The 16,241-nt window shown below is 61.8% G+C and overlaps 4 long non-coding RNA genes across 4 annotated transcripts; all 4 read left to right on the top strand.

Moving 5' to 3' along the window:
• The first annotated feature begins 1,279 nt into the window (after nt 1-1,279).
• LOC122153174 lies at nt 1,280-1,879 on the top strand. Its single transcript, XR_006165014.1, has 3 exons — nt 1,280-1,385; nt 1,715-1,768; nt 1,855-1,879. It is a non-coding gene; the product is annotated as an uncharacterized LOC122153174 (long non-coding RNA).
• Nucleotides 1,880-7,978: 6,099 nt separating this feature from the next.
• Nucleotides 7,979-8,664, top strand: LOC122153095. The gene is made up of 3 exons (XR_006164983.1): nt 7,979-8,098; nt 8,428-8,481; nt 8,568-8,664. It is a non-coding gene; the product is annotated as an uncharacterized LOC122153095 (long non-coding RNA).
• Nucleotides 8,665-8,684: 20 nt separating this feature from the next.
• On the top strand, nt 8,685-10,858 carry LOC122153087. Its single transcript, XR_006164982.1, has 3 exons — nt 8,685-9,218; nt 9,490-10,342; nt 10,819-10,858. It is a non-coding gene; the product is annotated as an uncharacterized LOC122153087 (long non-coding RNA).
• Nucleotides 10,859-13,566: 2,708 nt separating this feature from the next.
• LOC122152943 lies at nt 13,567-16,241 on the top strand. The gene is made up of 3 exons (XR_006164942.1): nt 13,567-14,387; nt 14,866-15,723; nt 16,202-16,241. It is a non-coding gene; the product is annotated as an uncharacterized LOC122152943 (long non-coding RNA).

Genomic DNA, 16,241 nt, shown 5'->3' with positions numbered 1-16,241 from the left:
GAGCCGACCCTGCTGTGAGGGTTTGGCGCTCTGCCTGGCGGCTTCATGCCGTGTTGGCCAGCCAGCCAGCCTGGCAGCCCCGTCATCGGGGTGCATGCCGTGGGGCGCCACTGCTCCCCAGAGAGAGGCGGGGTGCCCTTTGCTGGACGGAGCCGCGGGGACAGCCCTGTAAGTTGGGGTGAGGAAAGTCCCCTGCTTTGCCCTTGGGGCTGTTGTAGCAAGCGGGCCAGGAGGAGAACCCTCTAAGGAGGGCAGAAGCTTTTTCCTGGGGCTGCTCCCTCCCTTCCACCCCTAGAAACTGTGCCCAGAGGCCCAGACCTCCGCGGCCAAGGTGGCGTCCGCCGGCCCGAGCCAGGGCTTCAGCCGCGGCTGCTGGTAAGCTGGGAGCAGGGTCTGTTGGCTGGGGTTGGGGAGGTGGGGTGGTCTGGGAGCAGGGGAGGCGGGCTTTTGGGCCCCCGAGTGGGTCGGGGAGGGGGGCGGACATCTCTCGGGAGATTCCCTCTGTCATCCAGCCCCCAGAAAGGGTCAGCTAAAGGTGGGGGAAGAGGATCCCGCCTGGGCGAGGGCCCGCCAGCTCTGGTCTCGCCGGGGTCTTGAAGTTGGTGCGGTTGTTGCACTGAGTGCCAGGGGCCAACTGGCAAAGAAAGTCTTTGCAGGGCAGCTGCCAGGCAGCTGTGCTGTTGCGAAGGGACGGAGCTGGTGGCAAGGGCTGTGCAGGGGCCAGGGGGCAAGAAGGCAAGGTGGCCTTGCTGTGGGGTGCGGGGCGGTGTCAGCGCCCAGCCTCAGCCCCCACCTGGCTGTAGGTGCCCTGGGTTGGTGTCGCTCAGTCGTGTGTTTGTCTCTCTTGGGGTAGAGCAGCTCGCAAAGAAGAAAGCAAGGCAGAAGAGGACGGCGCTGGACCTGCGAGTCAAGGGTGAGGAAGAAAGAAGAGGACGGTGCTGGACCTGCGAGTCAAGGGTGAGGAAGAAAGAAGAGGACGGCGCTGGGCCTGCGAGTCAAGAGGGAGCAAGAAAGAAGAGGACGGCGCTGGACCTGCGAGTCAAGGGTGAGGAAGAAAGAAGACAACGGCACTGGACCTGAGAGTCAAGGGTGAGGAAGAAAGGAGAGGACGGCGCTGGACCTGCGAGTCAAGGGTGAGGAAGAAAGAAGACAACGGCACTGGACCTGAGAGTCAAGGGTGAGGAAGAAAGAAGGGGACGGCGCTGGACCTGCGAGTCAAGAGGGAGGAAGAAAGAAGAGGACGGTGCCGGACGTGCAAGTCAAGAGGGAGGAAGAAAGAATTGCATGGCCCTGGACCTGTGAGTGAAGAGTTAGCTTCAGCTAGCAAGCCTGATATACCTGAGCGAGGGGACGACAGCACAGAGGCTTCTGCCAGTAACACTGAGGTACCTTGGGGAGGGGATGGAACCGGGGGGGGGCTTTGTCGGGAATCGCTGAGGTAGTTGAGGGAGGGGTGGCACTGAGGTGTGGTTTCTAAGGGAATTGCTGAGGTACCTCGAGGAAGGGATGCAGGGTTCGGAACCTTGAAGCATATCAGGTGGGTCAAGGAGATGTTGAGGACAGAAAACTGTGCAGTCATGCCTCCCAGGAAAGTGGGGAAATTGAGAAAACCCTGATGAGGCCTCCTCGGATGTCTGGAGGCTTGGGGACAGGGATGTTGAGGTCGTTAATCCTGTCCTAAAGATTTCTCCCTCTCTTTCTGTCTCTCCTGCAGCACCTGACTGGTTAGAGGAGCAAGTGGACAAGCAGATCCTGGGGCACAGCACAGGTAAAATTTGTTAGCCTCAGCTTGGGAGACCTGGAGAACCATTGCCACGTTTCCTTTCAACAGCCGCTGCTTCTCCACTTGTCCAGGGAGAGCACCGATTCCCCAAGAAAATGACATTGTGCACCATAGGGGGTACACTCTGCAACTTTCAAGCCCGCTTGTGCCTTAGCTCACACCTACGACATTGCGCTGCAGATGCGATTTTAACTTGGCACTAGTTGTTGTAGTGTTTGGCTTTGGTGAGGCCAGTGTGTGTTGGTCGTCGGGTAGCGTAGGGTGGGCTCTTAAGGAGAGAGCGAGGTTTTTCATGCAGGAGCTGTCTGACGCTGGAGTGTTGTTGTGGAAGTGTTCACGTTGGCGTTGTCTGATGTTGGAGCATTCTTGCAGGACGAGCGGATTCCTTTGTGAAGGCTGGTCCAGGAGGTGGCGTAGAGCGAGTAGGGAAGCAGTTTAGTGTGAGAGGACGAACCGTGGATGGTTTGAAGGTAGATGTTGGACAGTTGTTGTTTGGACAGGTACAAGTTTGGTGTAGCGTAGGGAGCGAAGTTGACTTTGCCTGTGTGGTGCAATTGGATGGGTGTGGAGAGCTAATGCGAAGCGGGCTTCTGCAAGTGACCCTAAAGCTGAAGCTCCAGCCGGCAGCTGTAGGCAAGTTCGCGCTGCCTGGACGGGCGGAAGAGGGCCGTGCACGGCTAGTGGAGTGAAGCACAGCAAGCTTGCAGCTCCGCAAACCACAGGTAAGGAGCGTGGCAGTTGGTGTTGAGCTGTGGCAATTTCTAACAGGTGAAGCTGGGGTTCAGCGCGAGAAGTGCTTTGTGAGGGGTGTGCTGGGAAGCTCTGCTGCAGCAGAGGGGCAGAGTTGGGGGGAGGGCCTGTATGGGGAGCAGGGTCCGAGAAGGCAAGGTGTCCTTGCTGTGGGGTGCGGGGTGGCATCAGGCCCCAGGGGGCTGTAGGGGCCTGGGGTTGGCGTCGCTCAGTCGTCCGTTTGTCTCTCTTGGGATGGAGCAGCTCGCAAAGAAGAAAGCAAGGCAGAAGAGGACGGTGCTGGACCTGCGAGTCAAGAGGGAGGAGGAAGATGGGCCGGCGGAGCCAGGGAGGAGGGAACATCCCTTTGGGCACAGGCACCTCCCTGTAATCAGGGCTCAGGTGGGGCACGAGCATCCCTGGCCCTTGTGGGCCTCCTGCTTCCCTGGAGCTGAGCAGCCGCCCCGTAAGCGGGGCTGGGGTGCCTGCTCTTCTGGCCTTTGGCCACCAGGCTCCGCTGGCTGGCTGGCTGGCTGTTTGGCTGCCTTGTGTGCTGCTGAGAGAGTGTGTTTGCTGATGCTCGTGCATTTTGGGGGAGCCGTTTTGTGCCAGCAGCCCCTCGAGCTCCCTGTAGCCAGGGCTGAGGACCCAGGGCCCTGGTGCCCCGCTGCTGGCCCCCTGGAAGCGGGCTTTGTGCCGCAAGGCTCTCCTGGATGGGAGCTGCGGAGCCTTTGGAGCCCCCGAGCCGACCCTGCTGTGAGGGTTTGGCGCTCTGCCTGGCGGCTTCATGCCGTGTTGGCCAGCCAGCCAGCCTGGCAGCCCCGTCATCGGGGTGCATGCCGTGGGGCGCCACTGCTCCCCAGAGAGAGGCGGGGTGCCCTTTGCTGGACGGAGCCGCGGGGACAGCCCTGTAAGTTGGGGTGAGGAAAGTCCCCTGCTTTGCCCTTGGGGCTGTTGTAGCAAGCGGGCCAGGAGGAGAACCCTCTAAGGAGGGCAGAAGCTTTTTCCTGGGGCTGCTCCCTCCCTTCCACCCCTAGAAACTGTGCCCAGAGGCCCAGACCTCCGCGGCCAAGGTGGCGTCCGCCGGCCCGAGCCAGGGCTTCAGCCGCGGCTGCTGGTAAGCTGGGAGCAGGGTCTGTTGGCTGGGGTTGGGGAGGTGGGGTGGTCTGGGAGCAGGGGAGGCGGGCTTTTGGCCCCTGAGTGGGTCGGGGAGGGGGGCGGACATCTCTCGGGAGATTCCCTCTGTCATCCAGCCCCCAGAAAGGGTCAGCTAAAGGTGGGGGAAGAGGATCCCGCCTGGGCGAGGGCCCGCCAGCTCTGGTCTCGCCGGGGTCTTGAAGTTGGTGCGGTTGTTGCACTGAGTGCCAGGGGCCAACTGGCAAAGAAAGTCTTTGCAGGGCAGCTGCCAGGCAGCTGTGCTGTTGCGAAGGGACGGAGCTGGTGGCAAGGGCTGTGCAGGGGCCAGGGAGCAAGAAGGCAAGGTGGCCTTGCTGTGGGGTGCGGGGCGGTGTCAGCGCCCAGCCTCAGCCCCCACCTGGCTGTAGGTGCCCTGAGTTGGTGTCGCTCAGTCGTGTGTTTGTCTCTCTTGGGGTAGAGCAGCTCGCAAAGAAGAAAGCAAGGCAGAAGAGGACGGCGCTGGACCTGCGAGTCAAGGGTGAGGAAGAAAGAAGAGGACGGTGCTGGACCTGCGAGTCGAGAGGGAGCAAGAAAGAAGAGGACGGCGCTGGACCTGCGAGTCAAGAGGGAGGAAGAAAGAAGAGGACGGCGCTGGACCTGCGAGTCAAGAGGGAGAAAGAAAGAAGAGGACAGTGCTGGACCTGCGAGTCAAGAGGGAGGAAGAAAGAAGAGGACGGCGCTGGACCTACGAGTCAAGGGTGAGGAAGAAAGAAGAGGACGGCGCTGGAACTGCGAGTCAAGAGGGAGGAGGAAAGAAGAGGATGGCGCTGGACCTGCGAGTCAAGCGGGAGGAGGAAGATGGGCTGGCGGAGCCAGGGAGGAGGGAACATCCCTTTGGGCACAGGCACCTCCCTGTAATCAGGGCTCAGGTGGGGCACGAGCATCCCTGGCCCTTGTGGGCCTCCTGCTTCCCTGGAGCTGAGCAGCCGCCCCGTAAGCGGGGCTGGGGTGCCTGCTCTTCTGGCCTTTGGCCACCAGGCTCCGCTGGCTGGCTGGCTGGCTGTTTGGCTGCCTTGTGTGCTGCTGAGAGAGCGTGTTTGCTGATGCTCGTGCATTTTGGGGGAGCCGTTTTGTGCCAGCAGCCCCTCGAGCTCCCTGTAGCCAGGGCTGAGGACCCAGGGCCCTGGTGCCCCGCTGCTGGCCCCCTGGAAGCGGGCTTTGTGCCGCAAGGCTCTCCTGGATGGGAGCTGCGGAGCCTTTGGAGCCCCCGAGCCGACCCTGCTGTGAGGGTTTGGCGCTCTGCCTGGCGGCTTCATGCCGTGTTGGCCAGCCAGCCAGCCTGGCAGCCCCGTCATCGGGGTGCATGCCGTGGGGCGCCACTGCTCCCCAGAGAGAGGCGGGGTGCCCTTTGCTGGACGGAGCCGCGGGGACAGCCCTGTAAGTTGGGGTGAGGAAAGTCCCCTGCTTTGCCCTTGGGGCTGTTGTAGCAAGCGGGCCAGGAGGAGAACCCTCTAAGGAGGGCAGAAGCTTTTTCCTGGGGCTGCTCCCTCCCTTCCACCCCTAGAAACTGTGCCCAGAGGCCCAGACCTCCGCGGCCAAGGTGGCGTCCGCCGGCCCGAGCCAGGGCTTCAGCCGCGGCTGCTGGTAAGCTGGGAGCAGGGTCTGTTGGCTGGGGTTGGGGAGGTGGGGTGGTCTGGGAGCAGGGGAGGCGGGCTTTTGGGCCCCCGAGTGGGTCGGGGAGGGGGGCGGACATCTCTCGGGAGATTCCCTCTGTCATCCAGCCCCCAGAAAGGGTCAGCTAAAGGTGGGGGAAGAGGATCCCGCCTGGGCGAGGGCCCGCCAGCTCTGGTCTCGCCGGGGTCTTGAAGTTGGTGCGGTTGTTGCACTGAGTGCCAGGGGCCAACTGGCAAAGAAAGTCTTTGCAGGGCAGCTGCCAGGCAGCTGTGCTGTTGCGAAGGGACGGAGCTGGTGGCAAGGGCTGTGCAGGGGCCAGGGAGCAAGAAGGCAAGGTGGCCTTGCTGTGGGGTGCGGGGCGGTGTCAGCGCCCAGCCTCAGCCCCCACCTGGCTGTAGGTGCCCTGAGTTGGTGTCGCTCAGTCGTGTGTCTCTCTTGGGGTAGAGCAGCTCGCAAAGAAGAAAGCAAGGCAGAAGAGGACGGCGCTGGACCTGCGAGTCAAGGGTGAGCAAGAAAGAAGAGGACGGCGCTGGACCTGCGAGTCAAGAGGGAGGAAGAAAGAAGAGGACGGCGCTGGACCTGCGAGTCAAGAGGGAGAAAGAAAGAAGAGGACAGTGCTGGACCTGCGAGTCAAGAGGGAGGAAGAAAGAAGAGGACGGCGCTGGACCTACGAGTCAAGGGTGAGGAAGAAAGAAGAGGACGGCGCTGGAACTGCGAGTCAAGAGGGAGGAGGAAAGAAGAGGATGGCGCTGGACCTGCGAGTCAAGCGGGAGGAGGAAGATGGGCTGGCGGAGCCAGGGAGGAGGGAACATCCCTTTGGGCACAGGCACCTCCCTGTAATCAGGGCTCAGGTGGGGCACGAGCATCCCTGGCCCTTGTGGGCCTCCTGCTTCCCTGGAGCTGAGCAGCCGCCCCGTAAGCGGGGCTGGGGTGCCTGCTCTTCTGGCCTTTGGCCACCAGGCTCCGCTGGCTGGCTGGCTGGCTGTTTGGCTGCCTTGTGTGCTGCTGAGAGAGCGTGTTTGCTGATGCTCGTGCATTTTGGGGGAGCCGTTTTGTGCCAGCAGCCCCTCGAGCTCCCTGTAGCCAGGGCTGAGGACCCAGGGCCCTGGTGCCCCGCTGCTGGCCCCCTGGAAGCGGGCTTTGTGCCGCAAGGCTCTCCTGGATGGGAGCTGCGGAGCCTTTGGAGCCCCCGAGCCGACCCTGCTGTGAGGGTTTGGCGCTCTGCCTGGCGGCTTCATGCCGTGTTGGCCAGCCAGCCAGCCTGGCAGCCCCGTCATCGGGGTGCATGCCGTGGGGCGCCACTGCTCCCCAGAGAGAGGCGGGGTGCCCTTTGCTGGACGGAGCCGCGGGGACAGCCCTGTAAGTTGGGGTGAGGAAAGTCCCCTGCTTTGCCCTTGGGGCTGTTGTAGCAAGCGGGCCAGGAGGAGAACCCTCTAAGGAGGGCAGAAGCTTTTTCCTGGGGCTGCTCCCTCCCTTCCACCCCTAGAAACTGTGCCCAGAGGCCCAGACCTCCGCGGCCAAGGTGGCGTCCGCCGGCCCGAGCCAGGGCTTCAGCCGCGGCTGCTGGTAAGCTGGGAGCAGGGTCTGTTGGCTGGGGTTGGGGAGGTGGGGTGGTCTGGGAGCAGGGGAGGCGGGCTTTTGGGCCCCCGAGTGGGTCGGGGAGGGGGGCGGACATCTCTCGGGAGATTCCCTCTGTCATCCAGCCCCCAGAAAGGGTCAGCTAAAGGTGGGGGAAGAGGATCCCGCCTGGGCGAGGGCCCGCCAGCTCTGGTCTCGCCGGGGTCTTGAAGTTGGTGCGGTTGTTGCACTGAGTGCCAGGGGCCAACTGGCAAAGAAAGTCTTTGCAGGGCAGCTGCCAGGCAGCTGTGCTGTTGCGAAGGGACGGAGCTGGTGGCAAGGGCTGTGCAGGGGCCAGGGGGCAAGAAGGCAAGGTGGCCTTGCTGTGGGGTGCGGGGCGGTGTCAGCGCCCAGCCTCAGCCCCCACCTGGCTGTAGGTGCCCTGGGTTGGTGTCGCTCAGTCGTGTGTTTGTCTCTCTTGGGGTAGAGCAGCTCGCAAAGAAGAAAGCAAGGCAGAAGAGGACGGCGCTGGACCTGCGAGTCAAGGGTGAGGAAGAAAGAAGAGGACGGTGCTGGACCTGCGAGTCAAGGGTGAGGAAGAAAGAAGAGGACGGCGCTGGGCCTGCGAGTCAAGAGGGAGCAAGAAAGAAGAGGACGGCGCTGGACCTGCGAGTCAAGGGTGAGGAAGAAAGAAGACAACGGAACTGGACCTGAGAGTCAAGGGTGAGGAAGAAAGAAGAGGACAGTGCTGGACCTGCGAGTCAAGAGGGAGGAAGAAAGAAGAGGACGGCGGTGGACCTGCGAGTGAAGAGGGAGGAAGAAAGAAGAGGACGACGCTGGACCTGCGAGTCAAGAGGGAGGAAGAAAGAAGAGGACGGCGCTGGACCTGCGAGTCAAGGGTGAGGAAGAAAGAAGAGGAAGGCGGTGGACCTGTGAGTCAAGGGTGAGGAAGAAAGAAGAGGACAACGCTGGGCCTGCGAGTCAAGGGTGAGGAAGAAAGAAGACAACGGCACTGGACCTGAGAGTCAAGAGGGAGGAAGAAAGAAGGGGACGGCGCTGGACCTGCGAGTCAAGAGAGAGGAAGAAAGAAGAGGACGGTGCCGGACATGCAAGTCAAGAGGGAGGAAGAAAGAATTGCACGGCCCTGGACCTGTGAGTGAAGAGTTAGCTTCAGCTAGCAAGCCTGATATACCTGAGCGAGGGGACGACAGCACAGAGGCTTCTGCCAGTAACACTGAGGTACCTTGGGGAGGGGATGGGACCGGGGGGGGGCTTTGTCGGGAATCGCTGAGGTAGTTGAGGGAGGGGTGGCACTGAGGTGTGGTTTCTAAGGGAATTGCTGAGGTACCTCGAGGAAGGGATGCAGGGTTCGGAACCTTGAAGCATATCAGGTGGGTCAAGGAGATGTTGAGGACAGAAAACTGTGCAGTCATGCCTCCCAGGAAAGTGGGGAAATTGAGAAAACCCTGATGAGGCCTCCTCGGATGTCTGGAGGCTTGGGGACAGGGATGTTGAGGTCGTTAATCCTGTCCTAAAGATTTCTCCCTCTCTTTCTGTCTCTCCTGCAGCACCTGACTGGTTAGAGGAGCAAGTGGACAAGCAGATCCTGGGGCACAGCACAGGTAAAATTTGTTAGCCTCAGCTTGGGAGACCTGGAGAACCATTGCCACGTTTCCTTTCAACAGCCGCTGCTTCTCCACTTGTCCAGGGAGAGCACCGATTCCCCAAGAAAATGCCATTGTGCACCATAGGGGGTACACTCTGCAACTTTCAAGCCCGCTTGTGCCTTAGCTCACACCTACGACATTGCACTGCAGATGCGATTTTAACTTGGCACTAGTTGTTGTAGTGTTTGGCTTTGGTGAGGCCAGTGTGTGTTGGTCGTCGGGTAGCGTAGGGTGGGCTCTTAAGGAGAGAGCGAGGTTTTTCATGCAGGAGCTGTCTGACGCTGGAGTGTTGTTGTGGAAGTGTTCACGTTGGCGTTGTCTGATGTTGGAGCATTCTTGCAGGACGAGCGGATTCCTTTGTGAAGGCTGGTCCAGGAGGTGGCGTAGAGCGAGTAGGGAAGCAGTTTAGTGTGAGAGGACGAACCGTGGATGGTTTGAAGGTAGATGTTGGACAGTTGTTGTTTGGACAGGTACAAGTTTGGTGTAGCGTAGGGAGCGAAGTTGACTTTGCCTGTGTGGTGCAATTGGATGGGTGTGGAGAGCTAATGCGAAGCGGGCTTCTGCAAGTGACCCTAAAGCTGAAGCTCCAGCCGGCAGCTGTAGGCAAGTTCGCGCTGCCTGGACGGGCGGAAGAGGGCCGTGCACGGCTAGTGGAGTGAAGCACAGCAAGCTTGCAGCTCCGCAAACCACAGGTAAGGAGCGTGGCAGTTGGTGTTGAGCTGTGGCAATTTCTAACAGGTGAAGCTGGGGTTCAGCGCGAGAAGTGCTTTGTGAGGGGTGTGCTGGGAAGCTCTGCTGCAGCAGAGGGGCAGAGTTGGGGGGAGGGCCTGTATGGGGAGCAGGGTCCGAGAAGGCAAGGTGTCCTTGCTGTGGGGTGCGGGGCGGCGTCAGCCCCCAGGGGGCTGTAGGGGCCTGGGGTTGGCGTCGCTCAGTCGTCCGTTTGTCTCTCTTGGGATGGAGCAGCTCGCAAAGAAGAAAGCAAGGCAGAAGAGGACGGCGCTGGACCTGCGAGTCAAGAGGGAGGAGGAAGATGGGCCGGCGGAGCCAGGGAGGAGGGAACATCCCTTTGGGCACAGGCACCTCCCTGTAATCAGGGCTCAGGTGGGGCACGAGCATCCCTGGCCCTTGTGGGCCTCCTGCTTCCCTGGAGCTGAGCAGCCGCCCCGTAAGCGGGGCTGGGGTGCCTGCTCTTCTGGCCTTTGGCCACCAGGCTCCGCTGGCTGGCTGGCTGGCTGTTTGGCTGCCTTGTGTGCTGCTGAGAGAGTGTGTTTGCTGATGCTCGTGCATTTTGGGGGAGCCGTTTTGTGCCAGCAGCCCCTCGAGCTCCCTGTAGCCAGGGCTGAGGACCCAGGGCCCTGGTGCCCCGCTGCTGGCCCCCTGGAAGCGGGCTTTGTGCCGCAAGGCTCTCCTGGATGGGAGCTGCGGAGCCTTTGGAGCCCCCGAGCCGACCCTGCTGTGAGGGTTTGGCGCTCTGCCTGGCGGCTTCATGCCGTGTTGGCCAGCCAGCCAGCCTGGCAGCCCCGTCATCGGGGTGCATGCCGTGGGGCGCCACTGCTCCCCAGAGAGAGGCGGGGTGCCCTTTGCTGGACGGAGCCGCGGGGACAGCCCTGTAAGTTGGGGTGAGGAAAGTCCCCTGCTTTGCCCTTGGGGCTGTTGTAGCAAGCGGGCCAGGAGGAGAACCCTCTAAGGAGGGCAGAAGCTTTTTCCTGGGGCTGCTCCCTCCCTTCCACCCCTAGAAACTGTGCCCAGAGGCCCAGACCTCCGCGGCCAAGGTGGCGTCCGCCGGCCCGAGCCAGGGCTTCAGCCGCGGCTGCTGGTAAGCTGGGAGCAGGGTCTGTTGGCTGGGGTTGGGGAGGTGGGGTGGTCTGGGAGCAGGGGAGGCGGGCTTTTGGCCCCTGAGTGGGTCGGGGAGGGGGGCGGACATCTCTCGGGAGATTCCCTCTGTCATCCAGCCCCAGAAAGGGTCAGCTAAAGGTGGGGGAAGAGGATCCCGCCTGGGCGAGGGCCCGCCAGCTCTGGTCTCGCCGGGGTCTTGAAGTTGGTGCGGTTGTTGCACTGAGTGCCAGGGGCCAACTGGCAAAGAAAGTCTTTGCAGGGCAGCTGCCAGGCAGCTGTGCTGTTGCGAAGGGACGGAGCTGGTGGCAAGGGCTGTGCAGGGGCCAGGGGGCAAGAAGGCAAGGTGGCCTTGCTGTGGGGTGCAGGGCAGTGTCAGCGCCCAGCCTCAGCCCCCACCTGGCTGTAGGTGCCCTGGGTTGGTGTCGCTCAGTCGTGTGTTTGTCTCTCTTGGGGTAGAGCAGCTCGCAAAGAAGAAAGCAAGGCAGAAGAGGACGGCGCTGGACCTGCGAGTCAAGGGTGAGGAAGAAATAAGAGGACGGTGCTGGACCTGCGAGTCGAGAGGGAGGAAGAAAGAAGAGGACGGCGCTGGACCTGCGAGTCAAGAGGGAGGAAGAAAGAAGAGGACGGCGCTGGACCTGCGAGTCAAGAGGGAGGAAGAAAGAAGAGGACGGCGCTGGACCTGCGAGTCAAGAGGGAGAAAGAAAGAAGAGGACGGTGCTGGACCTGCGAGTCAAGAGGGAGGAAGAAAGAACAGGACGGCGCTGGACGTGCGAGTCAAGAGGGAGCAAGAAAGAAGAGGACGGCGCTGGACCTGCGAGTCAAGGGTGAGGAAGAAAGAAGAGGACGGCGCTGGACCTGCGAGTCAAGGGTGAGGAAGAAAGAAGAGGACGGTGCCGGACGTGCAAGTCAAGAGGGAGGAAGAAAGAAGAGGACGGCGCTGGACCTGCGAGTCAAGAGGGAGGAAGAAAGAAGAGGACGGCACTCGACCTGCGAGTCATGAGGGTGGAAGAAAGAAGAGGACGGCGCTGGGCCTGAGTGTCAAAGGTGAGGAAGAAAGAAGAGGATGGCGCTGGACCTGCCAGTGAAGAGGGAGGAAGAAAGAAGAGGACGGCGCTGGACCTGTGAGTCAAGGGTGAGGAAGAAAGAAGAGGACGACGCTGGATCTGCGAGACAAGGGTGAGGAAGAAAGAAGAGGACGGCGCTGGACCTGCGAGTCAAGGGTGAGGAAGAAAGAAGAGGACGGCGCTGGACCTGCGAGTCAAGAGGGAGGAAGAAAGAAGAGGACGGCGATGGACCTGCGAGTCAAGAGGGAGGAAGAAAGAAGAGAACGGCGCTGGACCTGCGAGTCAAGAGGGAGGAAGAAAGAAGAGGACGGCGCTGGACCTGCGAGTCAAGAGGGTGGAAGAAAGAAGAGGACGGCGCTGGACCTGCGAGTCAAGAGGGAGGAAGAAAGAAGAGGACGGCGCTGGACCTGCGAGTCAAGAGGGAGGAAGAAAGAAGATGACGGCGCTGGGCCTGAGTGTCAAAGGTGAGGAAGAAAGAAGAAGACGGGTGCTGGACCTGCGAGTCAAGAGGGAGGAAGAAAGAAGAGGACGGCGCTGGGCCTGCGAGTCAAGAGGGAGCAAGAAAGAAGAGGACGGCGCTGGACCTGCGAGTCAAGAGGGAGGAAGAAAGAATTGCACGGCCCTGGACCTGTGAGTGAAGAGTTAGCTTCAGGTAGGACGCCTGATATACCTCAGGGAGGGGACGACAGCACAGAGGCTTCAGCCAGGAACACTGAGGTACCTTGGGGAGGGGATGGGACCGGGGGGGGGCTTTGTCAGGAATCGCTGAGGTAGTTGAGGGAGGGGTGGCACTGAGGTGTGGTTTCTAAGGGAATTGCTGAGGTACCTCGAGGAAGGGATGCAGGGTTCGGAACCTTGAAGCATATCAGGTGGGTCAAGGAGATATTGAGGACAGAAAACTGTGCAGTCATGCCTCCCAGGAAAGTGGGGAAATTGAGAAAACCCTGATGAGGCCTCCTCGGATGTCTGGAGGCTTGGGGACAGGGATGTTGAGGTCGTTAATCCTGTCCTAAAGATTTCTCCCTCTCTTTCTGTCTCTCCTGCAGCACCTGACTGGTTAGAGGAGCAAGTGGACAAGCAGATCCTGGGGCACAGCACAGGTAAAATTTGTTAGCCTCAGCTTGGGAGACCTGGAGAACCATTGCCACGTTTCCTTTCAACAGCCGCTGCTTCTCCACTTGTCCAGGGAGAGCACCGATTCCCCAAGAAAATGCCATTGTGCACCATAGGGGGTACACTCTGCAACTTTCAAGCCCGCTTGTGCCTTAGCTCACACCTACGACATTGCGCTGCAGATGCGATTTTAACTTGGCACTAGTTGTTGTAGTGTTTGGCTTTGGTGAGGCCAGTGTGTGTTGGTCGTCGGGTAGCGTAGGGTGGGCTCTTAAGGAGAGAGCGAGGTTTTTCATGCAGGAGCTGTCTGACGCTGGAGTGTTGTTGTGGAAGTGTTCACGTTGGCGTTGTCTGATGTTGGAGCATTCTTGCAGGACGAGCGGATTCCTTTGTGAAGGCTGGTCCAGGAGGTGGCGTAGAGCGAGTAGGGAAGCAGTTTAGTGTGAGAGGACGAACCGTGGATGGTTTGAAGGTAGATGTTGGACAGTTGTTGTTTGGACAGGTACAAGTTTGGTGTAGCGTAGGGAGCGAAGTTGACTTTGCCTGTGTGGTGCAATTGGATGGGTGTGGAGAGCTAATGCGAAGCGGGCTTCTGCAAGTGACCCTAAAGCTGAAGCTCCAGCCGGCAGCTGTAGGCAAGTTCGCGCTGCCTGGACGGGCGGAAGAGGGCCGTGCACGGCTAGTGGAGTGAAGCACAGCAAGCTTGCAGCTCCGCAAACCACAGGTAAGGAGCGTGGCAGTTGGTGTTGAGCTGTGGCAATTTCTAACAGGTGAAGCTGGGGTTCAGCGCGAGAAGTGCTTTGTGAGGGGTGTGCTGGGAAGCTCTGCTGCAGCAGAGGGGCAGAGTTGGGGGGAGGGCCTGTATGGGGAGCAGGGTCCGAGAAGGCAAGGTGTCCTTGCTGTGGGGTGCGGGGCGGCGTCAGCCCCCAGGGGGCTGTAGGGGCCTGGGGTTGGCGTCGCTCAGTCGTCCGTTTGTCTCTCTTGGGATGGAGCAGCTCGCAAAGAAGAAAGCAAGGCAGAAGAGGACGGTGCTGGACCTGCGAGTCAAGAGGGAGGAGGAAGATGGGCCGGCGGAGCCAGGGAGGAGGGAACATCCCTTTGGGCACAGGCACCTCCCTGTAATCAGGGCTCAGGTGGGGCACGAGCATCCCTGGCCCTTGTGGGCCTCCTGCTTCCCTGGAGCTGAGCAGCCGCCCCGTAAGCGGGGCTGGGGTGCCTGCTCTTCTGGCCTTTGGCCACCAGGCTCCGCTGGCTGGCTGGCTGGCTGTTTGGCTGCCTTGTGTGCTGCTGAGAGAGTGTGTTTGCTGATGCTCGTGCATTTTGGGGGAGCCGTTTTGTGCCAGCAGCCCCTCGAGCTCCCTGTAGCCAGGGCTGAGGACCCAGGGCCCTGGTGCCCCGCTGCTGGCCCCCTGGAAGCGGGCTTTGTGCCGCAAGGCTCTCCTGGATGGGAGCTGCGGAGCCTTTGGAGCCCCCGAGCCGACCCTGCTGTGAGGGTTTGGCGCTCTGCCTGGCGGCTTCATGCCGTGTTGGCCAGCCAGCCAGCCTGGCAGCCCCGTCATCGGGGTGCATGCCGTGGGGCGCCACTGCTCCCCAGAGAGAGGCGGGGTGCCCTTTGCTGGACGGAGCCGCGGGGACAGCCCTGTAAGTTGGGGTGAGGAAAGTCCCCTGCTTTGCCCTTGGGGCTGTTGTAGCAAGCGGGCCAGGAGGAGAACCCTCTAAGGAGGGCAGAAGCTTTTTCCTGGGGCTGCTCCCTCCCTTCCACCCCTAGAAACTGTGCCCAGAGGCCCAGACCTCCGCGGCCAAGGTGGCGTCCGCCGGCCCGAGCCAGGGCTTCAGCCGCGGCTGCTGGTAAGCTGGGAGCAGGGTCTGTTGGCTGGGGTTGGGGAGGTGGGGTGGTCTGGGAGCAGGGGAGGCGGGCTTTTGGGCCCCCGAGTGGGTCGGGGAGGGGGGCGGACATCTCTCGGGAGATTCCCTCTGTCATCCAGCCCCCAGAAAGGGTCAGCTAAAGGTGGGGGAAGAGGATCCCGCCTGGGCGAGGGCCCGCCAGCTCTGGTCTCGCCGGGGTCTTGAAGTTGGTGCGGTTGTTGCACTGAGTGCCAGGGGCCAACTGGCAAAGAAAGTCTTTGCAGGGCAGCTGCCAGGCAGCTGTGCTGTTGCGAAGGGACGGAGCTGGTGGCAAGGGCTGTGCAGGGGCCAGGGGGCAAGAAGGCAAGGTGGCCTTGCTGTGGGGTGCGGGGCGGTGTCAGCGCCCAGCCTCAGCCCCCACCTGGCTGTAGGTGCCCTGGGTTGGTGTCGCTCAGTCGTGTGTTTGTCTCTCTTGGGGTAGAGCAGCTCGCAAAGAAGAAAGCAAGGCAGAAGAGGACGGCGCTGGACCTGCGAGTCAAGAGGGAGGAGGAAGATGGGCCGGCGGAGCCAGGGAGGAGGGAACATCCCTTTGGGCACAGGCACCTCCCTGTAATCAGGGCTCAGGTGGGGCACGAGCATCCCTGGCCCTTGTGGGCCTCCTGCTTCCCTGGAGCTGAGCAGCCGCCCCGTAAGCGGGGCTGGGGTGCCTGCTCTTCTGGCCTTTGGCCACCAGGCTCCGCTGGCTGGCTGGCTGGCTGTTTGGCTGCCTTGTGTGCTGCTGAGAGAGTGTGTTTGCTGATGCTCGTGCATTTTGGGGGAGCCGTTTTGTGCCAGCAGCCCCTCGAGCTCCCTGTAGCCAGGGCTGAGGACCCAGGGCCCTGGTGCCCCGCTGCTGGCCCCCTGGAAGCGGGCTTTGTGCCGCAAGGCTCTCCTGGATGGGAGCTGCGGAGCCTTTGGAGCCCCCGAGCCGACCCTGCTGTGAGGGTTTGGCGCTCTGCCTGGCGGCTTCATGCCGTGTTGGCCAGCCAGCCAGCCTGGCAGCCCCGTCATCGGGGTGCATGCCGTGGGGCGCCACTGCTCCCCAGAGAGAGGCGGGGTGCCCTTTGCTGGACGGAGCCGCGGGGACAGCCCTGTAAGTTGGGGTGAGGAAAGTCCCCTGCTTTGCCCTTGGGGCTGTTGTAGCAAGCGGGCCAGGAGGAGAACCCTCTAAGGAGGGCAGAAGCTTTTTCCTGGGGCTGCTCCCTCCCTTCCACCCCTAGAAACTGTGCCCAGAGGCCCAGACCTCCGCGGCCAAGGTGGCGTCCGCCGGCCCGAGCCAGGGCTTCAGCCGCGGCTGCTGGTAAGCTGGGAGCAGGGTCTGTTGGCTGGGGTTGGGGAGGTGGGGTGGTCTGGGAGCAGGGGAGGCGGGCTTTTGGGCCCCCGAGTGGGTCGGGGAGGGGGGCGGACATCTCTCGGGAGATTCCCTCTGTCATCCAGCCCCCAGAAAGGGTCAGCTAAAGGTGGGGGAAGAGGATCCCGCCTGGGCGAGGGCCCGCCAGCTCTGGTCTCGCCGGGGTCTTGAAGTTGGTGCGGTTGTTGCACTGAGTGCCAGGGGCCAACTGGCAAAGAAAGTCTTTGCAGGGCAGCTGCCAGGCAGCTGTGCTGTTGCGAAGGGACGGAGCTGGTGGCAAGGGCTGTGCAGGGGCCAGGGGGCAAGAAGGCAAGGTGGCCTTGCTGTGGGGTGCGGGGCGGTGTCAGCGCCCAGCCTCAGCCCCCACCTGGCTGTAGGTGCCCTGGGTTGGTGTGGCTCAGTCGTGTGTTTGTCTCTCTTGGGGTAGAGCAGCTCGCAAAGAAGAAAGCAAGGCAGAAGAGGACGGC

This window comes from Tyto alba, unplaced genomic scaffold (genome assembly GCF_018691265.1).
Source record: "Tyto alba isolate M040663 unplaced genomic scaffold, T.alba_DEE_v4.0 Super-Scaffold_1, whole genome shotgun sequence".
In the NCBI taxonomy this organism is placed as follows: domain Eukaryota; kingdom Metazoa; phylum Chordata; class Aves; order Strigiformes; family Tytonidae; genus Tyto; species Tyto alba.
This window is presented reverse-complemented; position numbering and strand designations above follow the sequence as displayed.